The sequence below is a fragment of the Eptesicus fuscus genome, chromosome 1, assembly GCF_027574615.1.
Source record: "Eptesicus fuscus isolate TK198812 chromosome 1, DD_ASM_mEF_20220401, whole genome shotgun sequence".
In the NCBI taxonomy this organism is placed as follows: Eukaryota; Metazoa; Chordata; class Mammalia; order Chiroptera; family Vespertilionidae; genus Eptesicus; species Eptesicus fuscus.
The window spans coordinates 23984767-23998295 of record NC_072473.1 but is presented as its reverse complement, the minus strand read 5'-3'; the positions used below and the strand labels follow the sequence as shown (position 1 = coordinate 23998295).

At 36.7% G+C, this 13529-nt stretch overlaps 1 pseudogene; it reads left to right on the top strand.

Annotated features, from left to right (window-relative positions):
• Positions 1–10808: 10808 nt before the first annotated feature.
• Positions 10809–12062, top strand: LOC103297859 (cellular tumor antigen p53-like; annotated as a pseudogene).
• The last annotated feature ends 1467 nt before the right edge of the window (positions 12063–13529 follow it).

Here is a 13529-nt window from a genome sequence, read left to right as displayed (position 1 = left end):
CATCTGCAGGAACCAGAATAATTTCCCTAAAAGAACATATACATATTAAAAAGTCTCACTTGGCTCTTTTGTGTACTTTTAGTGTTTTAGTGTTCCCTTGTGAATAATGTTTGGATTCAGTTCTTCTTAATAAAAAAAATGCCCCAAATGCATCTTCTCCAAAAGCCAAATGAATGTCATTCTACCTCTCTTCTTGTCTATAAAATGTTTACTGACTATGTGGTTTCACATTATTGTTTATATTGGAGATAGCCCAGCTCTTTTAAGTAAATAGTCTGCGGTGGCTGACATCCTACTCACAAATAGCACACTGTATGGATACCCCTGCTGTGAGACTAACTACGTGTAATAATCTTGGAGCACCTAAGAAAATATTAGAATTTCCAAAATTAACATCATGAACCTTCCTCCAGTAATAAGGAACAATGAAGCATTTAATGGAGTAGTTATGACTCATTTCTATAAATATACTCACCATTTGTAGAATGGACATCATGGAAAAAAATAGCGAGAAAAAAATCCATTTTGGAACTTTTGAAGATGCACAGTTAGTAAGAGCCCTAAATATCTACTTCTGTAAACAGATAGTTGTAATTTTTTCTTCCAGAAATACTGGCCTTTTTCTTTAAGGAACAGCTTGGAGAAATATTTTAAAAGGGTTTTATAAACAAGGACTTTGTTTGCCTCAGGATACTAGAAAGTAATTTCTGTTTTTCTTTTTAATCCAGTTTCATTTTATTTAAAATATAACTCCATAATTGACTCAGAAGACTTATTTCCTTTAAAATATCAAAACAGTTTTAACTACAAAAGATTTATATGTCTGTGACCTTGAAATGTGATCCTTACTTGGAAAATGTCAAGGTTGGGGCGGGGGACTCAGGCAGGAGTTAAGCCAGCAGCAAATAGACCTGTAGAAAGGCAGTGTAGGGAGCATTGTGCTATTGACGCTGTTAGTCTTAGCTTTTAGAACTGTGTCTGGTCAGGCCGGGGTAACTCAGTGGTTGTGTCAACCTATAAACGAGGAGATCACCATTCGATTCCCAGCTAGGGCACATGCCTGGGTTGCAGGCTGGATCCCCATTGTGGGGCATACAAGAGGCAGCTGATCAATGATTCTCTCTCACCATTGATGTTTCTATCTCTCTCTCTCTCTCTCCTATATCTCTGAAGTAAATAAAAAATAAGTAAAAATAATAAAAAAAAACAATATCTGACGTAGAGGGACTTCTGCAAAGAACAGTTTGCTGAATGGCATATGTAGCTTGTAGTTTCTGGCACATTCAGAGTAAATGACAGTGTGCATCAACTGTTTATTGGTGGAGGTATCACAGACATGACTGTCTAAACATAGACTTTATGCATGCGTTTCCTAGTAAAATAATAGCCAAACTTTACTCAGTACTGGCTAACATTTGGACTTGTGTGCGTGTGTGCATGTGTGTGTGTGTGTGTGTGTGTGTGTGTGTGTGTGTGTGTGTGTGTGGCAGAAATCAGTTTGAAGTAAATGGGACTTTTTGGACTGACTTATTCTTCTTAGCATGATATTCTCAAGGTCTTTCCATGTTATTGCAAATGGCTAAATAGTGAATGCTTTTTGTTCTTGCCTTTCCTGAATTTCTGCCTGTGACTTCCTTCTTTCTGCCCTGGCACTCGGAGCTCTGCTCTCTGTGCTGCCTGCTGTCTGTTTGAGCTATAAATTCTTTCAGCAACATTTTTGATCTTGTTCTCTTTCTGAAGCCTAACCATGAGTAAAATATCAAACTCTTTTATCTTCCCATATTTTTCAGAATTAAAAAATATGAAACTTACAATCTTTTGTTATCCAGTGTTACCCCAATAAATTCAATAAAATATATATGTATTATGGGCAAGCCATTATAACATCTGAATTTGTATTAAATGTAAGTCTGTTCTGTGATAGGTAGAACTAGAATCAACAAGGAGAAACTGAATCCTTTACATGAAGGCTAATGGATTTAGTTTTGCCATAGAATGAACTGTATAATATATATTGTGTCTACAGTTAAAATGAACATGTATTCTGCCCTTCTCTATCTTTTTTATCACTACTGGAGTTCAGCGCTCATCATCTGGAATCTGCTCTAGTCCATACTTGGCATTTATTTAATGAATTCTGTTATTAAAAAGATAACATTTTGAGCACTTTACAAAAATTGTCAGACAATTTTCATAATAATCCAGCAAGCTAAATATTCTTAGTATCCCCATTTTTCAGTTAAATAAACTGAGGTATAGAAAAGCTAAGCAACTTGTCCAAAGTCACTAGCTAGTTTATGGCACATTCAAACTTAGTCAGTACAGCACCATAGTCTGTGTTCTAAATACTTGATCTCTACTGTTCTGCACTCAGCATCAGAGTCTGGTTCTTTATGGCTACTTAAGACTTTTCATTATTGCCTCAACTTACTTCTCTAACCTCATTTCCAACATTACACTTATATTCCTTTGATCCAGACATGTGAAATCTGTCATCTTCCACCTGAATATACGTGGAGTGTTGCACTGTCTGGGCCGTTTACCTTCCCACCTCTATGTTCCCCACTTCTGCCACAGCCCTGCTTCTATAATCCTCTCTATGGAAATCCCACATTTACTTTTCAATCAAATATACTGCATATTAAATTATTTATATCTCTGTCCCACAGGAAACGTGAGGTCAGCAATTACATCTTTATTTGTGTACCCTAAGACCTTGATATAAATTCATTTAAAATTTTTCTAGCCCTGGCCAGTGTGCCTCAGTTGGTTGGGCATCATCCGTGCAATGAAAGGTTGCTGGTTCGATTCCCAGTCAGGGCACATGCCATGGTTGTGGGCTTGATCCCTGGTAGGGGTGTGCAAACTCTCACATAGATCTCTCTCTCTCTCTCTCTCTCTTTCTCTCTCTCTCTCTCTCCCTCTCTCTCTCTCTCTTTCCCTCTCTCTCTTTCCCTCTCCTTCTCCCTCTCCTTCTCCCTCTCTATCTCTCTAAAAACCAATACAACTTTTTTAAAATGAGTGGAACACATGTAGAATAAAGCAAGAGTTTCTACTCATGGTCAGTGTTAAAACAGGAGTAAATGGCCAGTCATCACAACTGTGGTAAAGGAAATTCCTGCATGGGGAGAAAGGTTAAGCTGGAGACTTGTCTCTATGGCTCTTTTTAGCTCTCTCATCCCAATTGCATGTCATGCCTCATAGCCATAATGTATCAGTCAGAAATACCTATCCATTGCATATGGCCCAGAGAGACTAGTAGATTATGATCCCCAGGGCCTAGTTCTTAGAAAATTTTGTATCGTAGTCCCAAAAGAGCTACTCTCTGTCTCTCTTCCTCACTAAATTTCCTTTTATATTTTTTAACTTTTCAGAAGCTATGTTTGGGTAGAGACTTCCGTAGTTTGCCTCTGTACACAGACATTCAAGTGGCTGATATCTATCACCAGAGATGTCAAATAAAGTGTATTCTTAAATTATTACTATGATTTAATCCTTTTCACCATGGGAGAGAAACTAATGGTCCATAATGTCACTTACAAGACTGAGATTTCCTATAATGTAGGAATAAAGGAAAAGAGAAAACTCTTGAATACATGCTTATAGTGAATTAGATAAATAGCAATTGAACTTCTGATATTACATTATTTTCTACTAAATGAATTATAGATTTCTAAATGTTGGAGAGATAATATTAGTCTCTATTTTGAATGACCTTTATAAACAGATCTAATACATAATATTTTTATATTCTGTATTCTGTTATACCAAAATTTATGAATAAGTTCAGACATTTATTAGTACATATAATAAGTAATTACTGAAGAATTCACTGACTTAATGGAAAAATAGTTAACACAATTTTTAAAATGCATTGAGAAGAGAGGGAACAAAGTACATCAAATCAATTTAAAATTATAAATATCCAGGTAATACAAAAGCATATTAGTTATCTATATAATTCATTTGTATTTCTTCATATCCCATATTCAAATTACCTAGGAGATAGTGCTAAACCAGATGTCCTATTGAAAAATTGGCACTATGCTATCATTTTAAATTTGCAAGTTGTTATAGCCATGATTCTTAGTTGAAGTTTACTTTATTTTGGATTAATATACAATAGTTTAATTATAGAAAAATTAAAAGATAACAAATAGCTCACCAAAAATATAAATACTAATGAATATGAATGTATGTTCAAATGATTAATAGAAGAACTAAAGCAAGTAGGTTTTATTGTTTGTTTTGGTTTGGTTTCTTTGCCCATCAAATTGCAAATGGTCAGTAGGGCAGAACAGTCAGTGAGGTGGACATGCCCTTTCTTGTTGGTGAGATTATAAATCAGTCTAATGGTTTTTGAAAGCACTTTAGCAATATGCATAAAAAGCATATTTGATCCTTTGACCCAGCAATTTATCTTCTGAGGCTCTTCCCTAAGGACACGATTAAATAATATAGACAAGGTTGTTCTTTTTAATAAGATAAAAGAAGGAAACATCTTATAACTCAGTTGTTGGCAAATAAGTGATCAGTTAAATGACTCTTGATATATAACTGCGATGGAACATTATGCAATTGTTAAAATGTTTTAAAGAATATTTACTAACATTAATAAATATTGATCATATAATAACAATATAAAAATATATGCATCATACCCAATATATATAAATTTTAAATGTCTATGTAGAAAAATAATATTAAAAGAACAATGTCTAATATAATTATACTCAATCTCTGATGTGGTGAGATTTGATGCAGTATTCAAGTTATCTTATGAGTTTTTTATAATAAGAAAAAAAAACCTTAAAACCTAATTTGGTTAAATCCAAATTGAATAAGAAATATGTTTTGTTTATAATTTACAAAAGATTTCACAACATCATAGTATCATTATGCTTGGTATATCTTCCTTAAAAGAAAAACTATACCAAGCAAAGTACTATTTAGAGAACCACCTGATCTGGTTGGTCAAAGTCCCCAGTTAATACTTTGAGAAGGTTCATGCAAATTAACCATTAGTTGGTCAAAGTTCCCAATTAATACTTTGAGAAGGTTCGTGCAAATTTGAAATGGAATGAATGAATATGGTTCCTAAGGCCTTACTGCAAAGTGAATTGATACTTGGCTTCCACAAGTAATATTACTAGAGTGGAAACTCATCCTTCTTCCTAAACCAGATGTGCCTGGCTGTGAGTGATCTTTGTGTTCTTATAATGTTAATTTACCCTCCTGCTTTTCTACTTCTAGCAGATACTGCCTTTGGTTTTATACAAACTCCCTAAGGAGAAGAAACTCATAGATACTATTTTTTGTTTGTTTGTTTTTAGTTTCCTTTCTTTCCATTTATTATTTATTTATTTATTTGTTATTGCACCTTGTTAGTTGGTCTTTTCATTGAAAGAAAGACATTGTCTCTGAAACCACAATGGTAATGTAACTGGCCCTAAACCTTAGAAATCTTTGGTTTCGTACACGGTATCTTCTACACAGCTATTATGTTTAACCTCCATTGATTAGATTATTGAGGTTTTCACTGTTAAATAGTAAAGAAAAGAGAGTAATTACTGCCAAATCTTCCATGAACCCAGACATCCCTGATAATTTTAAATATCCATTGTATCTGCACTTAGCTTTGTTTCAAATTTCCTTATCAGCAAACCAGGAAGATTGTAGTCACAGAGAAACTGAAAATTTTACTGGGTAATTTTAGCATAGGTAGTTAATTTCATGCCTTTTGTTGAATTAAATGTTTCTCATTGAAAACAGAGAAGATCTACCTTTGCCAATGATGGCTTCAAACTAGTGAAAGAGTTCTGGGTGTGTGTTATGTGTAATGAAATCTAATGTGTACTAACGTGAATGCATTTAAAACAAAAATAAAATACTAGATGGCTTCAGTTCTAGTTTATGCACCATGAAAAGAAAATTATAAATCTTTTCTTCAAGTACACTCTACAGTTGCTGTGAAATGGCTCTTTTCACTTGGAATATGTAGGTAGCATATAAAACAGATAGCCTTTTTGGAAAAGAACTTTCTTGTTAAGGCATGACCACAACCAAGCCATTCTTCCTCTTTTGATTAGTATTCACTGTATCTGCTTAGCTGTCTGCAGTTGGTCCAGGTTAGGAATTGAGCATAAATAAAGGAACTCTCTCATACTGTAGGATGTGAAATGTTCTACTTAGTACAACTGCTATTACATTTAAACAATCATCAGAAATATCAACATTAATGGGGAACTGGAAAAAGCCAAAATCCAAGCAGAGATATTTATATATTTTAAATTTATTAAAAATATAAGTGTAAAAATGATATGGAGGAAAAGGTAAATGTAAAATATCAACTGTGTGTGAAAAAAGCAATGTCTGATAATCTACTAATTGTCAAAATTTCTATGAAAACATGTTCCAGTTATTAATCTAAACTTTCTCAACTTTACCTCTCCCTGTTCTTTACCTGTTCACACCCAGGCTATACCTTTCTTAGATCTTTCTTTTTGAGGCTCTTGCTTATGCATAATTTGGAGAATTAGAGCAACTGCCTATACCTTCTTATTTCACTAGGCTTTCTCTTTAATTTGTTGGCAGACTCAAATTCATGGACCTTTTGAAAAACTATACCTTCTTATCAATTTTTAAAGAAGAATCTAAAGCAAAAAGGGATATGATATAACTTTTTGTAAGCCATCTTTTGTAGGCCCTCTGTATATGTAACTATTAGCTCATTTAATCACTACAACACACTAATACGGTAGATAATATCAATCCTATCTTCCTGATGAAATCTAGGGCTGAGCAGATCCAAAATCTTCTATTAAGTCCTCCAGGTACCAAGAGAAACAGCCAGGGTTTGACATAGAGCTCTCTGATATTGAGTTTATTATTTTATTTTCTCTCATCAGGTTTCAATTATGGAGTAACATAATCATCCCTGCTATAAGACAAAAATAAATAAATCACAGTTTATAAACTTTGCTTATAAATATTTAGCTAATTTATATAGACAAAATATCTTGAAAGTTTATATTTAATTAAAAGTTTGATATAAATTATATGCTCTCTGTGCCTCTAATAAATAAATCCAAGCAGGTGGTCATTATGGCTGTTGACAACTATTCTGCTTCTCATCCTTGATACATGTCCCCACCCACTTGAAGATAGGTCTAACTATATGATATGCTAGAAAAATGGAAAGTGATAAAAAAATGAAATCTTACCATTTGTGACAGCATGGATAAACCTAGAGGGTGTTATGATAAGTGAAATAAGACAGAGAAAGATGAATACCATGTGATTTCAATTATATGTGTAACCTAAAGAGCAATATAAACAAACAAAATAAAAATGATTCAAGATACAGAAACCAGACTGATGATTGCTGGGGGGCCGGGGGGGCATTTGAAGGACTGGATAAAACAGATGAAGAGATTGAGAAGTACAGAATTGTAGTTATGAAATAGTCATGGGGATGTAAAGTACAGCATAGAAATCTAGTCTATAATCTATATATATTAAAGCCTAAGTAATCAAATGACCGAACTATCGAACGACTGAACAACCGGTCGACCGGTCACTATGACACACACTGATCACCAGGAGGAAGACACTTAATGCCGGAGCCGCCCCCAGTGATCAGTGAGCTCTCACAGCCAACTTGCCATGGCCCCTCCCTGGGTATGCCCACTGCAATAGGCCCTGGGCCCAAATCGGGGTGGGAGACAGCCTCGATCAGTCCTGATCGCCACCCCACCCGTGCATGAATTATTGCACTGGGCCTCTAGTATTGTTATAATTATGTATGGTGCTTGGTGGTACTGGAAATATTGAATGCAAATTATATTTTTTAAATAAAAACATTAAAGAAAATAAAATTTATAAAAAGAAAAATGGAATGTGAATTGAAGTAACCTGTAACACTTCTGGACAGATAATCTAAAAGCCATTGCTTTACCATGTTCTCCTTTATCTCAGACCAAGCTGCCAATGATACTCAAGATGGTGGCTACTCTATCCTCCTCAGTGACAACAATATGTGGTCATCTCTGCTATAGTGTAATGAGCAAATAGTATAAGCAAGAACTAAGATACTAAGATTTTGGAATTTGTTGTTACAGCACATAATCTAAATTGAGTGATAGAGTCAACACCAATGATTGTTTTGCAAAAACAACAGCAAACATGTTTAGGAAATGTGTTTTTTTGTTGTTGTTGTTTTTTTTTTTCAGAAAGACATATTGAATCTGTAGCCCACATTCTGGTGTGATGCTGAAATTTTTAATCTCAAAAAATGCAAATGACAAAAATGTATTTGAATTTTGTTAATGATTCTTAAAATTGAAGATGTCCAGCAATAAGGTCATTTGCCTAAAAGAAAATTGGTTTTCATCACTGAAGATAGTTAAGTAGAAAATATATTAAGATTTTTATCATGGAGATATGTGAGGCAAAAAAAGATAATTTCCATGGTAGATAGAATTATTTTCGTGTTTGAGAATAAAGTGGATTATAAAATTACTGGGGAAGTATTTTTTGTTGTTGTTGCAGTAATAGAAGGGCAACTACACCAATAGTGAAAAATAGGGACAAACCTTTTTCATCAGATGCTTGTTGCTAATTATCAGTTTTTCCTTTTATAGCTGATGTGATGGCATACTATTAATATTATTTAAAGCTAAATTATTTTCAAGTATAATGAGATTTAAAATTATCATTTAAAAGCATGGAACAAGGGTTAATGTGACCAATTCATTCAAAAGAAGTCTATTTCTAGATTCTCCTGTTAAGTTTATGTTCTTATTTGTCACTTTTTGAAAAAGATAAAGATGACATAAAGTAATATGTCCCTGTATATTATTTCACATTTTATATTTATTCCGATTTTTATTTTTTAAATATATTTTTATTGATTTCAGAGAGAAAGGGATAGGGAGAGAGAGATAGAAACAACAATGACAAGAGAGAATCATTGATCAGCTTCCTCCTGCATACAACCTGGGCATGTGACCTGACCGAGAATCAAACCATAACTTCCTATTTCATAGGTCGACACTCAAGCACTGAGATACACTGGTTGGGCCTGATATTGATTTTTTAATAAAATTTACACTAGAGGCCTGGTGCACAAATTTGTGCATGGGTGGGGTCCCTCAGGGTAGCCTGTGGGGATCAGGCCGAAACCCACAGTCCAACACCGCCTGCTGCTCCTGCCTGCCACTCCCATTTATCCTGGCCCTGCTGCATCTGCTGTGGGTTCACGCCCAACCCAGTCAGTCTCAATCGGGAGAGGCTTGACAGTCATGAGGCCTGCATCTGGTGCCCACCTGAGGGGGATGGGAAGTACAGGATGTGATTGGCCACCAGGTGACTCCCAACAATGGGTGCAAATGTTAGTGGGATGGATTCAGATCCCGGGTAGGCAAAGGCATCCCACCTCCTGCCTGGTGTTGGACTGTGGAGCATCTAGGGAGGGGAAGCAGCCACAATGCCCAAGGTTGACTTCCAGGAGGCCGGCAGCACTGGCGGGATCATGCCAGTGGTGCTGGTCTGTCGGTGCCTGGCCCGTTGTCAGGAAATTGGACCTGCAGGACTATTGAGGGAGGGAGTGGTTGTAGCCCGACTGGTGGACTGCAGGGATGGGTTGGTCAGCTGGGCAATGCTCCTGCTGTGAGAGCACACTGACCACTAAGAGGCAGCTCCTGCATTGAGTGTCTGCCCCCCGGTGGTCAGTGTGCATCATAGCAACAGGTCAACCAGTTGTTCAGTCATTCAGTCATCCGGTCATTTGGTCACTTAGGCATATATATATTTCTATCTACCACGGAAATTATCTTTTTTGCCGCACATATATATTTTTTAACATGTGTCAGACTGCTCAGGAAGATACTCCTAATGCATCCGGAAGCATAGAGATATTACTCAAAACAGGAAGTGGCTTGATGCCAAGAAGTGTTACTTCAGAACTGTTACTCCTAAACATTATACTACTCAGCAATCCCTTTTAGCTAAACTTGGTAAGAACAGTTTTATAAAACTTAAAAAGCCAAATTAAATGTAAACTTATGTACATAAATTTAGATTCAATTATTTTTTTCAAGGATCAACTAACTTTTTTACTAAAAATTTTAAATAGGAACTAAAAGTATTTATGTCTTCCTTTGAGGTATAGAATACGTATGTATATTTTATATATAATCAAATAATAAAATATGTTCAATTTTATGCTTCTGAAAAATATCATTGGGTCTAACATCATCTGTTTGTAGGTAAATTATATGCTAAATAGAGAGCTGAATCTAAAGACTCTTAAAAAATTAAATTCTCTGTTTTCTCAAATGTAGTGATTATTGAAAAATCAGAGCATCTGGTACCTCTTAAACTTCTAATACTCTGTTCTCCTATGATAATAAAACCAGGCTTCACATTAAAAGCTTTTTTTTGTTTTTATCATTAACTACATTCTATAGTGTACCCTGGAAGACATAAACCCAAAGATGTGGATAGTTCTAGAAAGGTTATCATGGGATTTAGCAGTTACTTAAAAAAAAACAACAAAAAAAACCTGTTATGAAAAGTACAAAGCCACCGTCTTGGACATAGGTGTCCCCTAGGCCCCTGGAGTCACCTGGTTTCTGACCTTGGAGTGTGTTTCCCAGAACTGTGATATGCTCCCCTGAAGTTCAGACACACACAGGGAGAAGGCCATGTGATGGATGAAGAGAGATGGGAGCGATGCATCTATAAGTCAAGGAACACCAAGGATTGTCGGAGACCACCAGCAATTAGAAGAGAGCAGCCACAGTGCCTTCCAGGGAGCTGCAATGGATGAGCCACAATCAGAAGTCATGGATACCCTTCTGAGTCAGGAGACATTTTCAGACTTTTGGAGTTTACTTTATGAAAACAATGATCTGAATTCAGAAGACTCCCAGGCAGTCGATGAACTGGTCTGAATGTCCCCAGACCTCATAAACTGCCTGGACAAAGGTTCAAATGAAGCCTCCAGTATGCCAGCAACTCCTGCACCAGCAGCTGCTATCCCAACACCAGCCACCTCTTGGGCCCTGTCACCATCCTCTGTCCCTTCCCAGAAGACCTATCCTGGTAGCTATGGTTTCCATTTAGGATTTCTGAATTCTGAGACAGCAAAGTCTGTAACCTGCACATACTCGCCTACCCTCAACAAGCTGTTTTGCCAGATGGCAACGACCTGCCCCATGCAGCTGTGGGTCAACTCCCCACACCCTCTCAGTACCTGTGTCCATGCCATGGCCATGTGTAAGAAGTCTGAGCACATGACGGAGGTGTGAGGAGCTGCCCCACAATGAGTGCTGCTCTGACTATAGTAATGGTCTATCTCCTCCTCAGCATCATATCCAGGTGGAAGAGAATTTGCGTGCTGAGTATTTGAATGACAAAAACACTTTTTGACATTGTGTGGTGGTGTCCTATGAGCCGCCTGAGGTGGGCTCTGACTATACCACCATCCACTGTAGCTTCATGTGTAACAGCTCCTGTATGGGGGCATAAACCAGAAGCCCATCCTCACCATCATCACACTGGAAGATTCCAATGGTAATCTGCTGGGGTGGAACAGCTTTGAGGTGCATGTTTGAGCCTGTCCTGGGAGAGAAGGGGGCACAGAGAAGAAAAAAATCCACAAGAAAGGGGATCCTTATCTCAAGCAGCCCCCTGGAAGCACTAAGCAAGCACTGCCCACCAACACTGACTCCTCTCCCCCGCCAAAGATGCCAGTGGATGGAGAACATTTCACCCTTCAGGTCCATGGACATGAATGCTTTGAGATGTCCCTAGAACTGAATGAAGTCTTAGAGCTAAAGGACTTGCAGGCTGGAAAGGACCTGGGTGGAAGCAAGACTCACTCCAGCCACCTGAAGTCTAAAAAGGGGCAGTCTACCTTTCACCATAAAAAAAAAAAAAGACTCATGTACAAGAGAGATGGACCTGACTCAGTGACTCAGACTGACATCCCCTGCTTCCTCTCCTCCATTGACTCACCAACCCTTGTCCTCCTTTCCTGGCATTTCTTTGGGGTTTAGGAGCTTAAACTTCTGTTTGGTACAGTTGTGCCTCAGAAATGTCCCAGAATTCCATTTGCTTTGGCCTAGGCCTCTACTAAAGAAGTTAGTTAGCCTGCACTGGTAGTTTTTGGGCGGAGGTGGGGGAAGCTGAGAGGTTTCCATTTAACTTTTAAGGTCTTTACTGTGAAGACCATTTGGGGGAGATAGGAAAATGTTCCTTCATGTAAGGGTTAAGTTTTAAATCAGCCACACACTGGGTTGGAAACTAGCCAGGGAAGCTATCTCAAGTTTAATTTCTCCAAACTTCATTGTCCACATTGATAAAATGTCAACAATTATACCTACCTTACGGGACTTATTGTGAGGGTTAATGAAATTATGTATGTTTGGGACCAGGCTCCCTTATGGCTGCTGGTTTCCTGTCCCCTTTGATAGATGGGTTAATGGTTCCTATGACTGGGCAGCTAGTTAAGTGGAGGGAATTTCTAAGTCCCTTCTCTGTTGGCTTGGCCAAATCCTGTCTGAAGTCAGGGGAACCTCACCACCTAAGAGTAGATCTCACCTCATCCCATACCTTGGAAGGTTCCATCTCCAGGATGTTTTATCTTCCAAGATGTTTTACTTCCCCGAAATGTTCAGGATCAATTTATTCTACAGTCTGTAAGGCATATCTGTATTCCTCACCCATACCCTTTTCCCTCTTCCCCTTTTACATCATATTTTTATATTGGTTTCTTATTTTACAATAAAACTTTGCTGATAAAAAATATCTGTTATACTTTCAAGGATCTCTGTCTACTTTGTTTTCTGAATTTAAGAAGCTACCTATTTTCTTTCTCAATTTCTTACATTGGGGAAGTGATTTCAAATGGAATTCATCACCACAATGTATAATTAATATCCAAGTAGTTATGACTTTAAGCATTATCTTTCTCTTGCTCTTTTCATTTGTAAAAGTTTCCCAATTTGTGACATGTTTACTTTCCCTTTGAGAGAAGTCATTACTAAGAGAGAAGCCAATAATGTTATAAAAGAGAATAAGTTACGTGGACAAAAGTTAATAGCAGAATGGGTATAGAATCTAAGTATAGTGATTATTGAAAGTTAATTTTTCTGAGTCTAATATATAAAATGTGGCAATGATATTTTTCTATCAGAATTCATATACAATTTAGCTGGAATAATGTAAATACGTCTAGTATCATATTTGTCACACAGCTGATTGTTGGTAAGTATTAGTTCCTTCTTCATGGATATTTCTTGTCATATGGTTTATAGAATCCCATGTTCATTAGTGACTTTTTTACTCATTATTCTATCTAGCACAGAAAGTGATAGGGAGCATTCATTAACTTAGTAAATGTTTGCCTGATAAACATTTACTGTGAAGAGTTGTAGATATGGGTCTGTTTATTGGGTATCACTATTGCTTTCACTGTTATTCTCTATTATTGTTTCTAAATTTAATTTAAATCAGTTGTTATG